This window comes from Mesocricetus auratus, unplaced genomic scaffold (genome assembly GCF_017639785.1).
Source record: "Mesocricetus auratus isolate SY011 unplaced genomic scaffold, BCM_Maur_2.0 Super-Scaffold_100676, whole genome shotgun sequence".
In the NCBI taxonomy this organism is placed as follows: Eukaryota; Metazoa; Chordata; class Mammalia; order Rodentia; family Cricetidae; genus Mesocricetus; species Mesocricetus auratus.
This window is the reverse complement of record NW_024429266.1, coordinates 17,897,838-17,913,961: the sequence shown is the minus strand read 5'-3', so window position 1 is coordinate 17,913,961 and position 16,124 is coordinate 17,897,838. Positions and strand designations below refer to the sequence as shown.

The following is a 16,124-nucleotide window of genomic DNA, read 5'->3' as shown; positions in this document are numbered from 1 at the left end:
ATGGTGTCTTTTCATAGCAATAGAAATCCTAACTAAGACATACCAACACCAAAATCTTCATTCAGATCTGGTGAGCAATTCTTATAAGACATGATTAAAACATCTACACTGGGGCAGGGAGACAGCTCAGCAAGTAAGGCATTTGCTACATCAGAGTGAGAAATTGAATTTGAAACCTCAAAACCCATGTAAGCACTGGGCATGGTGACAACATCTGTAATTCTAGAACTCCTGTGGTAAATTATAAGACAAACACAAGAAAATTTCAGGAAGCTAATAGGCCAGGTAGCCTAGCATAGAAACAGCAAACAGCAAAGGGATGTCTGTATCAAACATGTGAAAAGAAGAGCTCCTTGAAGCTAGGCTCAGTGACTTGTGGGAGAAACAAATGCAGGATCCAGCAGCTACAAGACCCTTCCCCACACCCTGCCTCAATTCAAAATCTTGAAGCCTAATCAAATCAAATTAGAATGCTGACACCAATATGCCAAACCCATTATCTGCCTCAACAGTTTCCCTCAATTATTTTCTTATAGCATTCTTTTTAAATTTCATTTTGTTGTTTTGGCTTTGTGTTTGATGGCTTTTAGAAATGGGTTTGTGGCTTTTAGAAATGCTTCTCCCTATGCCTGGGGGTAGTCTCAGAAAAACCGGTGTTCCTCCTGCTTTGGACTTCTGAGAGCTGGGATTATAGGTTTGTGTTACCATGCCTGGCTTTTTCCTATTATTTCTAGAGGCTGCCTAAGACCATTCTTTAAATAAAATGTGGTTTGGGTCAGGTACAAGCTACACATGAATTTTACAGCCGAAAAATCAAAGAAGATTGGCTCTGTTGGAAACTGTAACATGATAGTCAATACTAGTCCCACAATCCTTCTTGTGGGCTGATCCTGGAGACCTGGAGCAGGAGAGACTGCAGGCTGAAAAGTTCACAGGGCTTTTAACAGCAGGCTCAGTGGGGGTTCATTCTCAGATTAGGCTGACACAGTGAAGAGCAGCAACTCTTAAAGAAGCATTTCAGGCCAAATGAATTCACACTGTTTAGAACATCTTATATGCAAAACAATGCCTGGCAATGATCTCTTGATATTTTTTTATCAAATAGTGTGATTTTCAAGAAATATCTTGCTTATTCCTGTAACAGTTTAAGAATATATCTCATTTGATCCCAACAATGGATGACAATATACGTTTCATTCCTAAACAAGATTTATTAGTTTCAGCTTCAAATGCTCTTCTTTCATGGGAAATAGAAGAAATTCATTTACATTGAGAAAAAATGGGATGTAAGATGTGCATAACTCATACATTCATGACCAAAAGAGCACCACAGAAGGTAGAAGTCATGAGTGATAGTGCAAAGAAGCAAAGATAGCAGAGAAAAGCAGTAGTATAAGAGGGTATGGTGCGCTTGTGGTCAAGAATGAGACTCAGGTAGTAAAGTACCTGCTGAACAAGCATGAAAACCAGAGTTTGGATCCCTAGCAACTTTGTAAAAGCCAGACATTGCGGTATGCAATGGTACCCTACTAATGAGGAGGAGCAGAAACAGGCAGAGGCCCAGTATTTGCTGGCTAGGTAACATAACAGTGAACTCCAGGTTCAGGAGAAACCCTGTCACAAACAAAGGGTAATGGCTTTACCAGTTAAGCCACCCCCAAGTCCCAACATTTAACATTTCAAGGAGCCTGAGTACCTCTGATCTTCACAACAGAAGTGTTGCTTCATCCTTGCCTAAAGTACATAAAACAGATATGCTTCCTAATCCTGAGAGCTAATAGAAATCTCCTTGGTCTGAATCCACAAGAAGAAAGGGGTGTGAATCATCAAAGTACAGAGATGGCACTATATCGGGTTCCTGTCCCAAACGTCAAAATTACCCCAGATCTGTCATCTTTCATACATCCAGGTTAAAAGTTATTCTGGAAAGCCAAACAAACAGTTGAAATGAATTGCTTGCAAGTTGGGGTCAGACAGAACCAAAGCAATGGTGGCCAAATCCATATTGATAGTGGTGGTGCTTTTTTATTTGATTATTGATATTTATCTCTCTGACACTGGCAAAGCAATAACATGAACCAAATATTTATCATGTTGACTCCACGAGCAAAAAGGAAAAGGGAAATTGGCTGCCTTGTAATTGTATTGCTGTATTCAGTGGCAAAGATAAGAGAAGCACAAAATAAATGTCTTCAATAAGCAAAATGGTTACATACAAAAGAAGAAAATCAAAGAAAAAGCCCAGTAGAAGCAATACATGTTGCAGAAACACGTTTTCCTTTAGTTTTTATCACCAGCTACATCTATGGCATCTCACCTAAGACTGAACAAAAAGTCCTCCTATCTTTTATTGATCTCCTGATACTTTTTAATAATTAGTGGTAACCTCTATAGTACTTTCTGTAAAGTACTTCTAAGGTGGCAGTTTTTACACTAGAACTAATTAATTCAGTGCTGGGTATTTTAATGTTAACTTGGCACAAAATAGAGTCATTTGGAAAGAGGAAACCTCAGTTGAAAAAATGCCCCCACCAGCCAGTCCTGTTGGCAAGCCTGTGGTACATTTTCTTGACTGGTCATTCCTGTGGGAAGGTTCAGCTCACTGTGCATGGGGCCACTGTTGAACTGATAGTCCCTGGCGCTGTAAGAAAACAGACCAAGCAAGCAAGCCATGAAGAGCAAGCAAGTAAGCAGCACTCCTCTGCAGCCTTTTCTTCAGTTCCTGCTTCCTGGTTCCTGCCATGAGTTCCTGCACTGACTTCCTTCAATGATGGAAGCTTACAAGCTGAGAGTAGGAACAATCTTTGAAGAGCTGTGGCAGTGGACACAATAATGGAAGAGATGGCCTAGGCCATGAACAAATGCCACAAAACATGTGTCAATAAAAGAAACATTCATTAGTGATTTAATAGCTCATAATGTTGGGGGATGTCTATGGGAACCCTTTGATCAATTACTTAAAAAGATGTAACCTATTCCTTATACTGGGGAATTAATTTGGTGGCATATGATGTCTAGTTGGAGTATTATCTCTCCCATTATCCTGTAACTCCATTTAAACTCCCTTTACATATGTATATATTGGAGAGGGGAAAATAATGTGATCAAAATATATTTTATAAAATTCTCACACACACGCACGCACACACACACACAGAGACACTTCCCTTTGCCATGAACCAGGGAACCTATTTCTCTTCTTCACCAGTGTGATCAGTGAGTTCCCAATCTGGCTTTCCATCCTTCTCCTTTCTGAATGGCAGCTTTCATTAGTTTCCCATGATCCTGCACTGTAGCTTGGATCTTAACTGTTCACCAAAGGTCTACATTCTGAAGGCCTGGTTACAGACTAGTGATGCTTAAAAGTTTTAAGAAGTGGGTCCTAGTAACTTGTCCTTAGGAAAATGGGAGTGTATTTGGGGTGGGAGAGTATTAAGTCACCCCCTGTTGCCTTACTCTCTCTGTTTGCCTAACTAGGAAGTTAACAGCATGAGCCATGATAATCCATTTATCTGTATCAGTTCATTATACCAGATATTTCTTCCAGTAAAAGAATGTTGGCTGACACACACTGCCCATTAAACTTGGGGTGATATGGGGAACAGACATCTGTACCCCGAGGATATCAGGAAAAAATAGACATAGTGGGAGGATTGGGTATGCATGGCATAGAATCTTAGACTTTGGTCCAGATGGGATTTCTGGCTGGAACTTTGAGCTTGCCCCTCTGAGGATGAGTTATGTGCATCATGTAAAGATTGCTGTCAAATATTCCATATTTTCTTCATATTTCCATGTACCCACACACAGAGAGACCACATTCGCACATACACACAAAGTAAGAGAATTTACTCAAATCTCAATGGATCTCTTAATTACATCCCTAAGGAAATGTACAATGACTCTGTTATATGATTGGACTGTGGTTCATCTCCCAGAAAAGCCACCATTCATCAGCATGGAGGCAAAGCACTATGACAGCCACATGACACAGATGGCAGCAGCAGCAGGATATTATGTATGTCCTGGATTCCTGGAAGCCCTCACTCTCACTATGATAAGGTTTATCAGGATCTGTGCTCAGCTTTCCTGTACAAAGGCTCCAGATAGCAGCAAGCTACTGCTTCCAATTAATTTCCAAAGGTTTGAAATAACAATCTTAGTTTTTACATGTGTGTTTTTCTGCCTCCCTCTTTCTATTTGATAACTGGATAATAACTCTCTAAAATAAAAACAAAACATGGTTTAAAAGTGGATCAGTCAACTGTACTATTAACAAACACAATAATCATTTAATAGGCTTTGACTCAATCCAATTTTGCAATAACCCTAAAAATATGTTTACCAGCCATGCTTGGAGACAGAAGCAAATCTGCACATCCTATACAATATTTAACAATTGTTTGTCATAAGCATCATTTCAAAGAAGAGACATAAAACTGGGGATGTTGGCCATCAAAGCCATAGAAGAGATTCCAAGCAATTGTGCAGTTACAATGAGGACAGTGTAGACCAGGCTACCCTACAGTGTAGCAAAGATAACCATTCCAGGTTCTTGGGCAAAAATTAGTCCTTTATTATTTTATAATAGCATAAATATGGTATTACCATTATTTTAATAGATTTTTACTTTTATTTTCACCTTTAAATCAGTTTCATCCAAGCCTTCATATTTTAGGCCGGCTGAAGAGACAGTTGATGGAGATCATCTAAAGCAACTCTAGGGCCATTTACTGATTTGATGCCAACATCATAAATCTAATACGTTTATCGTCAAGAAAAAATTATTGCTTTGCTGCATTCATTGCTATAACACCCAAAAGCCATTAAAGAAGGCTAAGTTGTGTTGCTTGTATTGCAGGAAGAAGCACGTACCAGATTTTAGAATTTTATTAGATTAACTACTTTTCAGTGATATCTAAATAAGTGAACACTACACAGTCCATTAATCAAATGTTTTATGTTGGTGTGGAATAAATAAAACATTATTAGACTGGGATACAAATCATATTCTGTTTTGATGAAGTTACCAGTGAACTACAAAGACTTTTTGTTCTCGCTTCTCACATTAAATAATTCTGTAAGTAAAATCACTGTCTCTTATGCCAGTTTAGCAATTAAGGCTCCACTCTGACAACAAATTAATGTTTTGCATTCCTGTGTTTCATTTATCCATCTTTTTAGTCATTGCATGTATTTACTGGGAATTCATATGGCCTATAGATTCATGAAAAAGGCATTAGAAAGTTTAAATAATACCAATGCAAATATACAATCATAATTTAACGTAATTCAAAATTCCTCTGCAGTTTTATAACAATAAGTGAATCCTAAGAATTTTAAGTTATATTCTAGTTAAAAAATATGATACATGTACTGAGTTATGTGTGGAAATACCTTGGTATTGTGAAGCTATTTCCTCTGAAAAATAGGAAAGCTTGCAATTCCCAGAAAATTCAGTAAACTAAAGAGGCTCGGGAAGCTCATAAAGACCCTCCCAAAGCTGTGTAACCGGTAAGTACTTGTGGTAAGGGTGATTCTGCCATGGTGCTGCCTGCAATTCGTGCAGGAAACCCTGGGTGGTGGAGCATCATTGAGTCAATGACACCACTGAACCCATGCTGAGGTGTGCATTTTGGCCATGCCGCTTGCTGCCTTTGAGTCACCTATGCTCCTGTAGTCACCCTTCACTCACACTCTTGAAAGCAACTGGACAGTCTCATTGGTTTATCAATCTAGAATTGGGTAGGATGTTGTCTTTGGTTGCCCCTTCATGCCTTTTTGGGGTGGGGAGATGTCTGTTCACACAACCTCAGGAAAAAAAAATCACACATGACTTAAGTATTCTGAACAATAGAGTTAATATGTACCTGACACATGGGAGAGACAGGCGAATGGAATGGGATAGATTTCTCCCATTCTGCAATATCCCTCAGATAATCAGTTCATTAAAATAACTTCAGCATGGCTTGTCCATCATATGATTTCAGCCGGCGAAAAGAAAAAACAATCAAAGCCAAATCAGTGGAAGCTAATGCATCCTGTGGATGGTGCATTGACTGGTGGCTTTTCTTTTGCAAGGACTGCTCTGATAATGTGATCATTTAGGGACAGTGCTCTTTTCAAGTTTTCCTACTTAACAACCCAGAAGGAACATTGCCTCCAACATGTAATGGACGGAAAGTTACAGAATGGAAGATCTGAGTGAGCTGACAATGCACATACAAGCCCTTAGCAACAGGCATTTCTCAGTATTCAGCCTGGGATGGAAGCTGTTTCCCTTCTTTCTAAAGCTTAGATGGTCACTTTGTGCCATGTGATATATGCTCCAATAGCCCCAGGTACTGAAAATAAAAGTGCAACATGCTTGGCAACGTAGGTCACACTATCTTGGGATAGCTGATGCACTTTACGATGAATCAAACTTTGGTGAGAAGAAATAAAAATGATTAAAAATAGGTATCATGTGCATGATTTGAAAATAATGATACTCTCGAGGGGGTGGGGGTGGATTGCATCTTACCATCTAAAACCTGGGCCGAAGAAATTGTTCAGTTGGTAAAGTACTAGCCGTGCAAGCATGAAGAAATTGTTCAGTTGGTAAAGTACTAGCCGTGCAAGCATGGAGACATAAGTTAGAGCTGAAGATGATAATAAAAAGCAAGCAAACAGCAACAAAACTGGTATGGTGCTTCATGACTGAGTTTCAGCCCTAGGGAGAGGAAGACAGGCAGGTAGATAGGGCTTTCTGGCCAAGCAGTCTAGCCCAACTAGGGAACCCCAGGTTCCTTTGTGTGGCCCTGTCTCAAAAAAACAAAGTGGGAATCCAGACAATCTTCAGGTCATACTTTGAAAATCTAAAGGAAATGGACAATTTCTGAATAGATATCACTCACCAAAATTCAATCAAGAACAGATAAGCAATTTAAATAGACCTATAACCCCTAATGAAATAGATGCAGTCATCAAAAGTCTCCCAACCAAAAAAAGCCCAGTGTCAGATAGTATCAGAACAGAATTCTATCAGAAATTCAAACAAGAGCTAATATCAATACTCCTCAAAGTGTTCCACACATAGAAGCAGAAGGTTCATTGCCAAACTCTTTTTTATGAGGCTACAATTACCTTGGTACCTAAGCCATACAAAGACACAGCTAATAAAAAGAACTACAGATCAATCTTCCTCATGAACATTGATGCAAAAATACTCAATAAAATACTGGTACGTCGAATTCAAGAACACATCTGAAAAACTATCCACCAGGATCAAGTAGGCTTCATCCCAGGGATGCAGGGATGGTTCAACATACAAAAATCTATCAATGTAATCCACCATATAAACAAAATGAAAGCAAAAAAACCACAAGATCATCTCTGTAGATGCTGAAAAAGCCTTTGACAAAATCCAACAGCCCTTCATGATAAAGATCTTGGAGAGATCAGGCATAACAGGAACATACATAAACATAATTTTAAAAAATATACATTAAACCAACAGTCAACATCAAACTACATGGAGTGAAACTCAAAGCAATTCCTCTAAAATCAGGAACAAGACAAGGCTGTCCACTCTCTCCATACCTCTTCAATATTGTACTTGAAGTTCTACCTAGAGCAATAAGACAATAAAAGGAGATCAAGGGGATATAAATTAGAAAGGAAGAAGTCAAACTTCCACTATTTTCAGATGATATGATAGTTTATATGAGTGACATGAAAAATCTACCAGGGAACTCCTACAGCTGATTAAAAACCTTCATCAAAGTGGCAGGATACAAGATTAACTCAAAAAAATCAGTAGCTCTACTATATACAGACGATAAATGGGCTGAGAAAGAAATCAGAGAAACATAACCACAAATCAGAGAAACACAGCCACAAATAAATAAAATATCTTGGGGTAACACTAGCCAAGCAAGTGAAAGACTTGTATAGCAAGAACTTTGAGTCCTTTTTTGTTGTTGTTGTTGTTGTTTTTGTTTTGTTTTGTTTTTTGTTTTTTCCAGACAGGGTTTCTCTGTGGTTTTGGAGGCTGTCCTGGAACTAGATCTTTTAGAACAGGCTGGTCTCGAACTCACAGGGATCTGCCTGCCTCTGCCTCCCAAGTGCTGGGATTAAAGGCAGGCACCACCACCACTCAGCTGAACTTTGGGTCTTTAAAGAAAGAAATTAAAAAAGATACCAGAAAATGGAAAGATCACCCATGTTCTTGGATAGGTAGGATCAACACAGTAAAAATGTCAGTCTTTCCAAAAGAAATCTACATATTCAATGAAATCCGCATCAAAATACCAGCACAATTTGTCACAGACCTTGAAAAAGTAATACTCAACTTTATATGGAAAAACAACAGACCCAGGATAGCCAAAAAATCCTGTACAATAAAGGAACTTCCAGAGGCAGCAGCATCCCTGACTTCAAGCTCTATTATGCTCCTGAAAACAGCTTAGTATTGGCACAAAAATAGAGAGGTAGACCAATGGAATCAGATTGAAAACCCTGAGATTAACCCACAAACCTATGAACACCTGCCCACAGGGACATCTATCTCATCCTCTTTCTACTCCCCAGGGAGGGTGAGGCCTTCCATGGGGGATCTTCAAAGTATAACACATCATTTGCAGTAGGGCCTAGGCCTTCCCCCTGTGTCTAGGCTGAGAGAGTACTGGATGTGGAATGGGCTCCCAAAATTTGTTTTTACACTAGGGATAAATACTGATCCACTACCAGTGGTCCCATAGACTGCCCAGTCTTCCTAACTGACACTCACGTTCAGGGGGTCTGGGTCAGTCCTATGCTGGTTTTCCATATGTCAGTCTGGGGTTCATGAGCTTACCCTTGTTCAGGTCAGCTGTTTCTGTGGGTTTTTACAAGCCTGGTCTTGACCCCTTTGCTCATCACTCCTCCATCTCTGTAACTGGATTCCAGGAGTTCAGCTCAGTGTTTAGCTGTGGGTGTCTGCTTCTGCTTCCATCAGCTACTGGATGAAGACTCTAGGATGGCATATAAGCTAGTCATCAATCTCATTATCAGGGAAGGGCATTTTCTTAGATTCATAGTTGGGGTCATCCTTGTAGGTCTCTAGACATTTCCCTAGTGCCAGATTTCTCTTTAAACCTATAATGGCTCCCTATATTATGATACCTCTTTTCTTGCTCTCCTGTATTTTTCCCTAACTCAATCTTCCTCCTCCCTTATGTCCTTCTCTTCCCTCCTCTTCTATTTTCTCTTTCTCTTAATAGTACTCCCTTGTGTAAACGTACCACATTTTCTCTATCCACTCTTCAGTTGAGGGGCATCCAGGTTCTGGCTATTACAAATAATGCTGCTATGCACATAGTTGAACAGATGTCCTCATTTTATGAGTGTGCACCATTTGGGTATATGTCTAAGAGTGGAATTTCTGTGTCTTAAGATAGACTGATTCCCATTTACCTGAGAAACCGCCATACTGATTTCCACAGTGGCTGTATGAGTTGGCACTCTCACCAGCAGTGTAGGAGTGTTCCCCTTTCTCCACATCCTCTACAGCATAAACTGTCATTGGTGTTTTTTGATTTTAGTCATTCTGACAGTAGTAACATGATATCTCAGAGTTGTTTTTATTTGCATTTTCCTGATGGCTTAGGATGTCGAGCGCTTTCTTAAGTGTCTTTCAGCCTTTGTGCAGGGACACCTGCACAAACTCAAAGTAGAAGAGAAAATGCTTTTATGTTTCTGAGTCAGTTTTAACCTAAAATTTATGATATTTGGAATTTGAACAGTCAAAAATGTAAATTGCTCTCAAGCACACTAATGTTGTATGATCAGTAGCAGTTAGAAGACTTGTCACTTACTTCAAGGACTATGGGAGACAATCCAAAGAAAGTCAGGAGCTCATGATTCTCACTTATGGATATTCTGAGGATGGTCCCAACATTTTTAACATTCCAAGACAGAATTCAGTTTTCTTCTTGAGACTATGTTGAAAAAACTGAAACTCAGGCTTGGAAAAAATTACAGCATTTTAATTATGTAAGCAGAGTTTCCATGTGTGATAATCAGAGTTTAAAACAAAAATATTTTAGGATAAGAAATCTTCATTTTTTTCCAAAATGTATTTTTTGTTTGCAAGAAGTGAATGCTTCTGTTCCTAGCAACAAGTAAAAAATGATTTATTGAGACCCACAGATTTAGAAGGAGTGATTAATACTAATGAGAACTCCATCAAGTGACTTACCCAAGGTAAGTTTGCACCCTTTAAACATCTAGGCAGAGCCCTTCCTGGTGCCCACTATTCAGCGGGAATCATCAAGTAGAGTCAAAGGCAGAATCCATCATAGCCCTGAGCTGTTCTCAAAATGTTACATTAAAAAGCAGTCTCACTGAGCTTCTTTTTCCCTTTTCCCCACCCCCTTGTCCACAAGGATAGCCCAGTGACAGGTGGTTTTGTAGGCCTGTGACAAATGCCTACAAGCTAAGTATGAATTCCTTTTGCTGAGCTTAAAGGGGAAATTATTTTGCATGTTTTTAGACTCCAGTTTGCGGAATGTATGAGACGGGAGATGATTGAGAAAACAGAGAGCTTTCCTGTATCCAGACACCCATTAGCACCATTAAAAAGTAAGAGTTTTATATTGTAACTGAAAGCAAATCTAGAAGCAAGTAGCAAGTGATGAGTTACTTGCATGGAGTGGTATATAGAACGCCCCTGGCTCTCTTGCCATCAACAACATTGCTCATTCTCACATGAGTAGCCTCAAGGGAAAAATCATCACTCCAGAGGAGGCCAGGCAATTTTCATGAGTTAACACAAACCTCAAGGTATCTCTAGAGTAGGAGAAACCTAGGCCTTTGTTTCAGTGCCTGCACACAAGACACAGTAAAGATGGAAACCTTGAGAATGTCAGGGGGACAGATGAGCATTGAAGCCAGGAGCATGTAGAATCTTATGTGGGAGGGAATTGCTATGCTGGCAACAGAGTCAAACCTACAAAGGCCCACCCAAGGGATCTGGCTAAGAAGACAGAACCTTATTTAGTGATGGGAAACACACAGTAGTTTAGGAGGGAGAGAAACAACAGTCATATCCATCGTATTAATATGGAATTGCATGGAGCAAGATGAGAGACTCATTTAGCAAGAGGAACAGTGAATGAAGAGCAACATTAAAAGTACTGGCTCTTTACCAGGAAACATCCAAAGTAATTCCCAGGCACCAGCTTAATTAGTTTTCCCTCCAAATCCAGCACTATTATCAGTGGAAGGCAATCACTGTGGACACCTTATAAATGGAACCCTGGCTCTCTTGAAATTACTGTCAAGGAGCCTAAAAGCAAGATGGAGTTGAAGTAGGCACCCTTGTCTCAGCTCATTTTGGAATTCTGACTTCTTTTAAAGGAAAGTAAGAGGAGGTGTTGGAGTAGGATTAAAAGCCAAAGTCAGTATCCCTTGAACATGATTCAAATGTAAGACAGAGATACCATAGAGGTTTGACCAGTAGGCAACAGATACTATCAGATAAGATGTGGAAAGACAGAAGCTGCCTAGCACAGTGAAAAGATAGGTTGTTGGTTTAATATTTTTGTTCATGCACTTACCTCAAGGATGGAGGAAAAGTGTTTAGTTATTTCTGTGTCATACTTTTATTATTTGTTTCATCCTTATTCCTTCCAGGCTGGTTTTAGTCACCTAGGAGACACAGATGAACTTTTGTAATTGGCTGAGTGTCCTAAGCCCTGGAGCATATCAGGGATCCACCAATAACACAGTGCCAAAAGTCATGAGCTGCATGTTGGTCATCCCTGGTCCCACATTTGGCACTTTCTGCATAACAGAAATTGAAGATGTGGAAATTATAGCCAAAATATCAGCAATGAGGAAAGGATACCCTATTTGAAGCCTTTTGATTTAAGGGAAAGATGGAACCCAGTGAACTGAAATCCAGGACACCCATTCTGGCCATGTGACAGTTCCCTCTCAGAAATACACATAAAAGATATCCTCCTAACCCCCGGCCAGACAAAGGATACTAAAATCCCTCTACTCATGTCTATTCATGACAAATAACCAATTAAAATGAGTGCACCCACAACACAGTGGTAAGAATGGATGGAGAGAGAAAACATGGGAAGGACCTAATGCAGAGCTGACTAGAGAGATGGTTTCCTGTAAATGCCAACTGTCACTGCGGTTTGTGTCTTGGCCTGTAACAGACCCAAAGCTGCTATTCAGAATGAAATGTCAGTGCTGCTAGATGTCCCACTGGTGCTGGCAAAATGTTACAGGAGAATATAGGGAAATGGCAATAAGCAGTTTTAGAATCCAGGCAATGTTTTATGCTATGGTTATGGAGCAGAAGAGAGAAATATTCTCTACATCTTAACAGAGCAAGAAGTATTAGTGTATCACAGAGTTACACCTAAGGCCATCGCAATGTCAAGTAGCAGCAATAGCCTAAGAGAGACTAGGTTGGGATTTGGCCAGTTTTAGAATTTAACTAAGTCACTTAGCTTTCCTGAATTGGGTTTCTGCCATCTCTCAGGGAACCTGGCAGACAGAGTCTTCTACAGATGAGGTTCTGTCTACTCCATCCCTGCAGAAAAGAAGACTTGGGCATTTCAGAACTCCCCATTCTGTTATAGATAATTATGTGGCTCCCATCAAATCCCAAAGAACAACACATCTTACTCCATTACTCCATCTGTCACATCTGGAGTGATCAGTCTCTTTTACAGAGACAAGATGTACCTCACTAAACAGCTGAGAGAAGAGAATGAGGTAATGCATACAAAGTGTTCAGCACATACAACTCCATCTCCTCAATGCTAGTGTGACTACAGGTGCTTTCTAAATGATGCAGCTCAAGCTGACAGATGAGGGGGACCCACTGTCTCCAGGCAAGTATAAAACATAGTTAAACTTCATGTTAGTCTGGAGAGCTTGAAGTTAGAACTATAGGCCCTCCTTCTGACATCCATATTTCTGTGAATAAGCATACACGGAGGATCGGTAATTCTGCTTCTTAATTAGCAGGCTTTGGATTATCCTTTCTGACCTAAGTAAAAGGATTATCATTCTAACAGCTAATCAAACTACCCTTACAGCATCAAGAGTCGCCAAAAACAACTGAAACAACTATACAAAAAATTGAGCAAATAACCCTGGCTCTGAAAGGATATATCGCCTCAGTAAGAGCTATTTGAAACCATTTGCACCAGACTTTTCACAACCATGAGGTTCCATGAACTCTAGATGACTCTGAAACTTTTTCTACCTTTGCCTTAGTAGAGAAACTAGTATGTGTTAGTAGTTCAGGAATCCGTACTGACCTGTCCTTGGGGTTCTGACAGGATGTACCCTCAGCTGCAGCCACTAAGAGCACCTCCTGTACATTCACTACTTTTCCTTTTAAAAGGGCCCTGCCTACCTCCCATCCCCCCTCTCTTTATCTCTCCCTTTTTCTCTGTCTCTTTTTCCTCTTTCCCACTGCTCCTGTCCCCAGAGGGCAGTCTCCCCATCCCCTTTGCTTGAACTCTGTCACATAGCATCTTTCTCTCCTGCACCCGTTTTCTTAAATTATGACAGTATGAGTACTGATAAGAGACACAAGGATGCAACTGGTCCAACAAGTAACCATGATTTACTCAAACAAATAACTGGGATTGGTCCTAATAAGTGCCCAGCTTCCAATCACTGATTCTGGACTCCTTGTAACTCAACAATGGTGGTCCTTGGAACTCAGTAGTCTAGACATGGAGGGAATGTACATGGATAATGCTTGCAAAAGATCTGCACTTGGTGTCAATAGACCTCCTGGAGGAAAAGATCGCTATCAAGAATGAGTTAGATAAATCAGGTAGGCAGTGGTGGTGTACACCTTTAATCCCAGCACTTTGGAGGCAGAGGTAGGAGGATCTCTGTGAGTTTGAGGCTAGCCTGGTCTACAATGCAAGTTCTAGGACAGTCTCAAAAGCAACACAGAGAAACTCTATATCAAAAAAACAAAAATAAATAAATAAATAAAAATAAAAAAGAAGAATGAGTTGTTAAGTTACACGTAAAAGTTGCACTGCAGGAAATAAAACTGATTCCATGAATACAAATCTGTCCTCCAGTAAGTCTTTCCATACATTCCCATCAGAATTCTAGAAAGGAAGAAGGGGATGTTTATTTTTTAAAAAGGAGAGAAAAACACTATAAACATTGGAAGAGTTCCTGGAAATGTGATGGCACATGAGGGAGGAACATCCTGCAGGAACATCTTTATGACCTTGGTGTGTGAAGAACACCAGAAAAACAGCATCTCAGGCATTTTTAGAATGAAGCAACCAATGTAATTACGTTGAGAAAACAGACATTGATAACTTAATGTTGCCCCAGAATTGATGTGGCCCCTTACAGGGGCAGACAGACAGAATAGAAGTCAGTGAGTACAAGTCACCCACAAGGGCAGTTTACTTCTGGATTGTAGAAGAAAAGGTGAGGCACATCCATGAAAAGGAAGAGGGGATCCACCAGGAAGTAACAGATGTACCTTAGGAGGTCATTGAATCATTTGTGCAGTCAAAGATGGCACGTGGTCTAGTTAATTAATCAGCAAAAATGTACTTTAAGGTGAGTGTTCTGCTAAGGATCCAGACTACAAAGCTAAGTGTCATCAAAACATGAGAAACACAAATTGCCTAGCCATGTCATTGAAGATGGCAGACAAATTATATTCATTTGTTCACCTATTTATTTAAAACTCATCACCAAGAACATAATCACCTGTAAGGTTGATTATGACCAATGTGAAAATCAGATGATTAAGTTATTATTTGAGGGCAACTCAAAGATAGATTAAACATAGCAGAAGTTCAAATGCCATGATATAACAAGATATTAGATTTATACACTGCAGGAAAACAAAACAAAAAAGTCATCTGTTGGTAGAGCACACAGCCTTTGCGCTTGACATTGCTAAGAAGATAAATAGAAAAGAGATGTATTTCTCAGAGGGCTGTGTACAAAAAAATGAGTTAAATTTATCCTTGTTTAATTCTTAAATCATATATGAAGTATATACAGATTTGTGGGTAATGCTCTATAGGATTTTTAATGTTAAAGCTTCTCTTTACAAAAACATCTTACTAATCCACAGTATAATCTCATAAGTAGGTTACTAACTTTGCTGCGGAAAAGTCACAGACCGCGTCCGTTGAGATGAAGATCTCTCATTCTGTCCTGTCTTAGCCACACTCACCTGCCTTCCTAGCCCTGCTTGCTGACTTCCTTGACTCCTGGAAATCACAACTGCATTAGTTTAATTTCATCATTTCAAGGTTTGTGTGTGTGTGTGTGAATAAAGTCACTCAATGTTTGGAGTCTGAGAATTGGCTATTTTCACTCAAAATAACTCTCTGGAGAGCTACTAACACAGTTGCGTGTATCAGTCACTCACTCGTCCATTGTATGGGTATACCACAGTTCAATATTTTATTCAACTTCAGGCTGTTATCAATAAAGCTCCTGTAACAAACAAAAAGACTGGTCTATAATAGTCATCATGATGAAAATAGAAATAGGTGGTAATTAGAAAGAAAATAGTTTAAAATTCTATGAAAATTAAAATAGTAACACTAGAAATACACCAAATAGTTCCATTGGTCAACATCATTAAACACACTAGGAAAAAGCTAGAATCATTATAATACAAGAAGCTTCAGGAAACAGAAAAGCATGGACCTATTCCAGCTCTTTTTGTGAGACTAGCCTTCTGTCCATAGAAAACTTGACAAGGACTTTCTCAGGGAAATCAGAGACAATCATTTTATAAAATACAGGTAGATTAGCACTGAAAAGTTTTGATAACCAAATTTGCTAATATAAAAAAGTACAATGTATCACAAACTAATTTATATTTATTCTTTTCAAATACGGGAAGTGAGTTCAACATGTACAATCAATTAATGTAACTCACAATATGATGAAAAAGAAAGTGCCTCCATAAATAAAAAAATCTGCTGAAATCAATATTTATTCAAGATTTTAAAACTTTCAAGCCGAAATTAGAGATGCATTCCTGTATTTAAGAATTACTCATTTTCGGGCTGGAGAGATGGCTCAGTGGTTAAGGGTACTGACTGCTCTCCCAAAAGACCCAG

The 16,124-nt window shown here is 39.4% G+C and overlaps 1 protein-coding gene across 8 annotated transcripts in view; it reads right to left on the bottom strand.

The window, feature by feature from the left end:
- Rgs7 (regulator of G protein signaling 7) overlaps nt 1–16,124 on the bottom strand; it is a 362,079-nt gene that overhangs the window by 217,240 nt on the left and 128,715 nt on the right. Inside the window, exon 2 of one of the 8 annotated variants that reach the window (XM_021231936.2) lies at nt 11,580–11,670. The exons of the other annotated variants lie outside the window; for them this stretch is intronic. The gene's annotated coding sequence lies outside the window, so the exon portion shown is untranslated. The remainder of the gene's footprint in view (nt 1–11,579; nt 11,671–16,124) is intronic. 8 annotated transcript variants of the gene reach the window in all.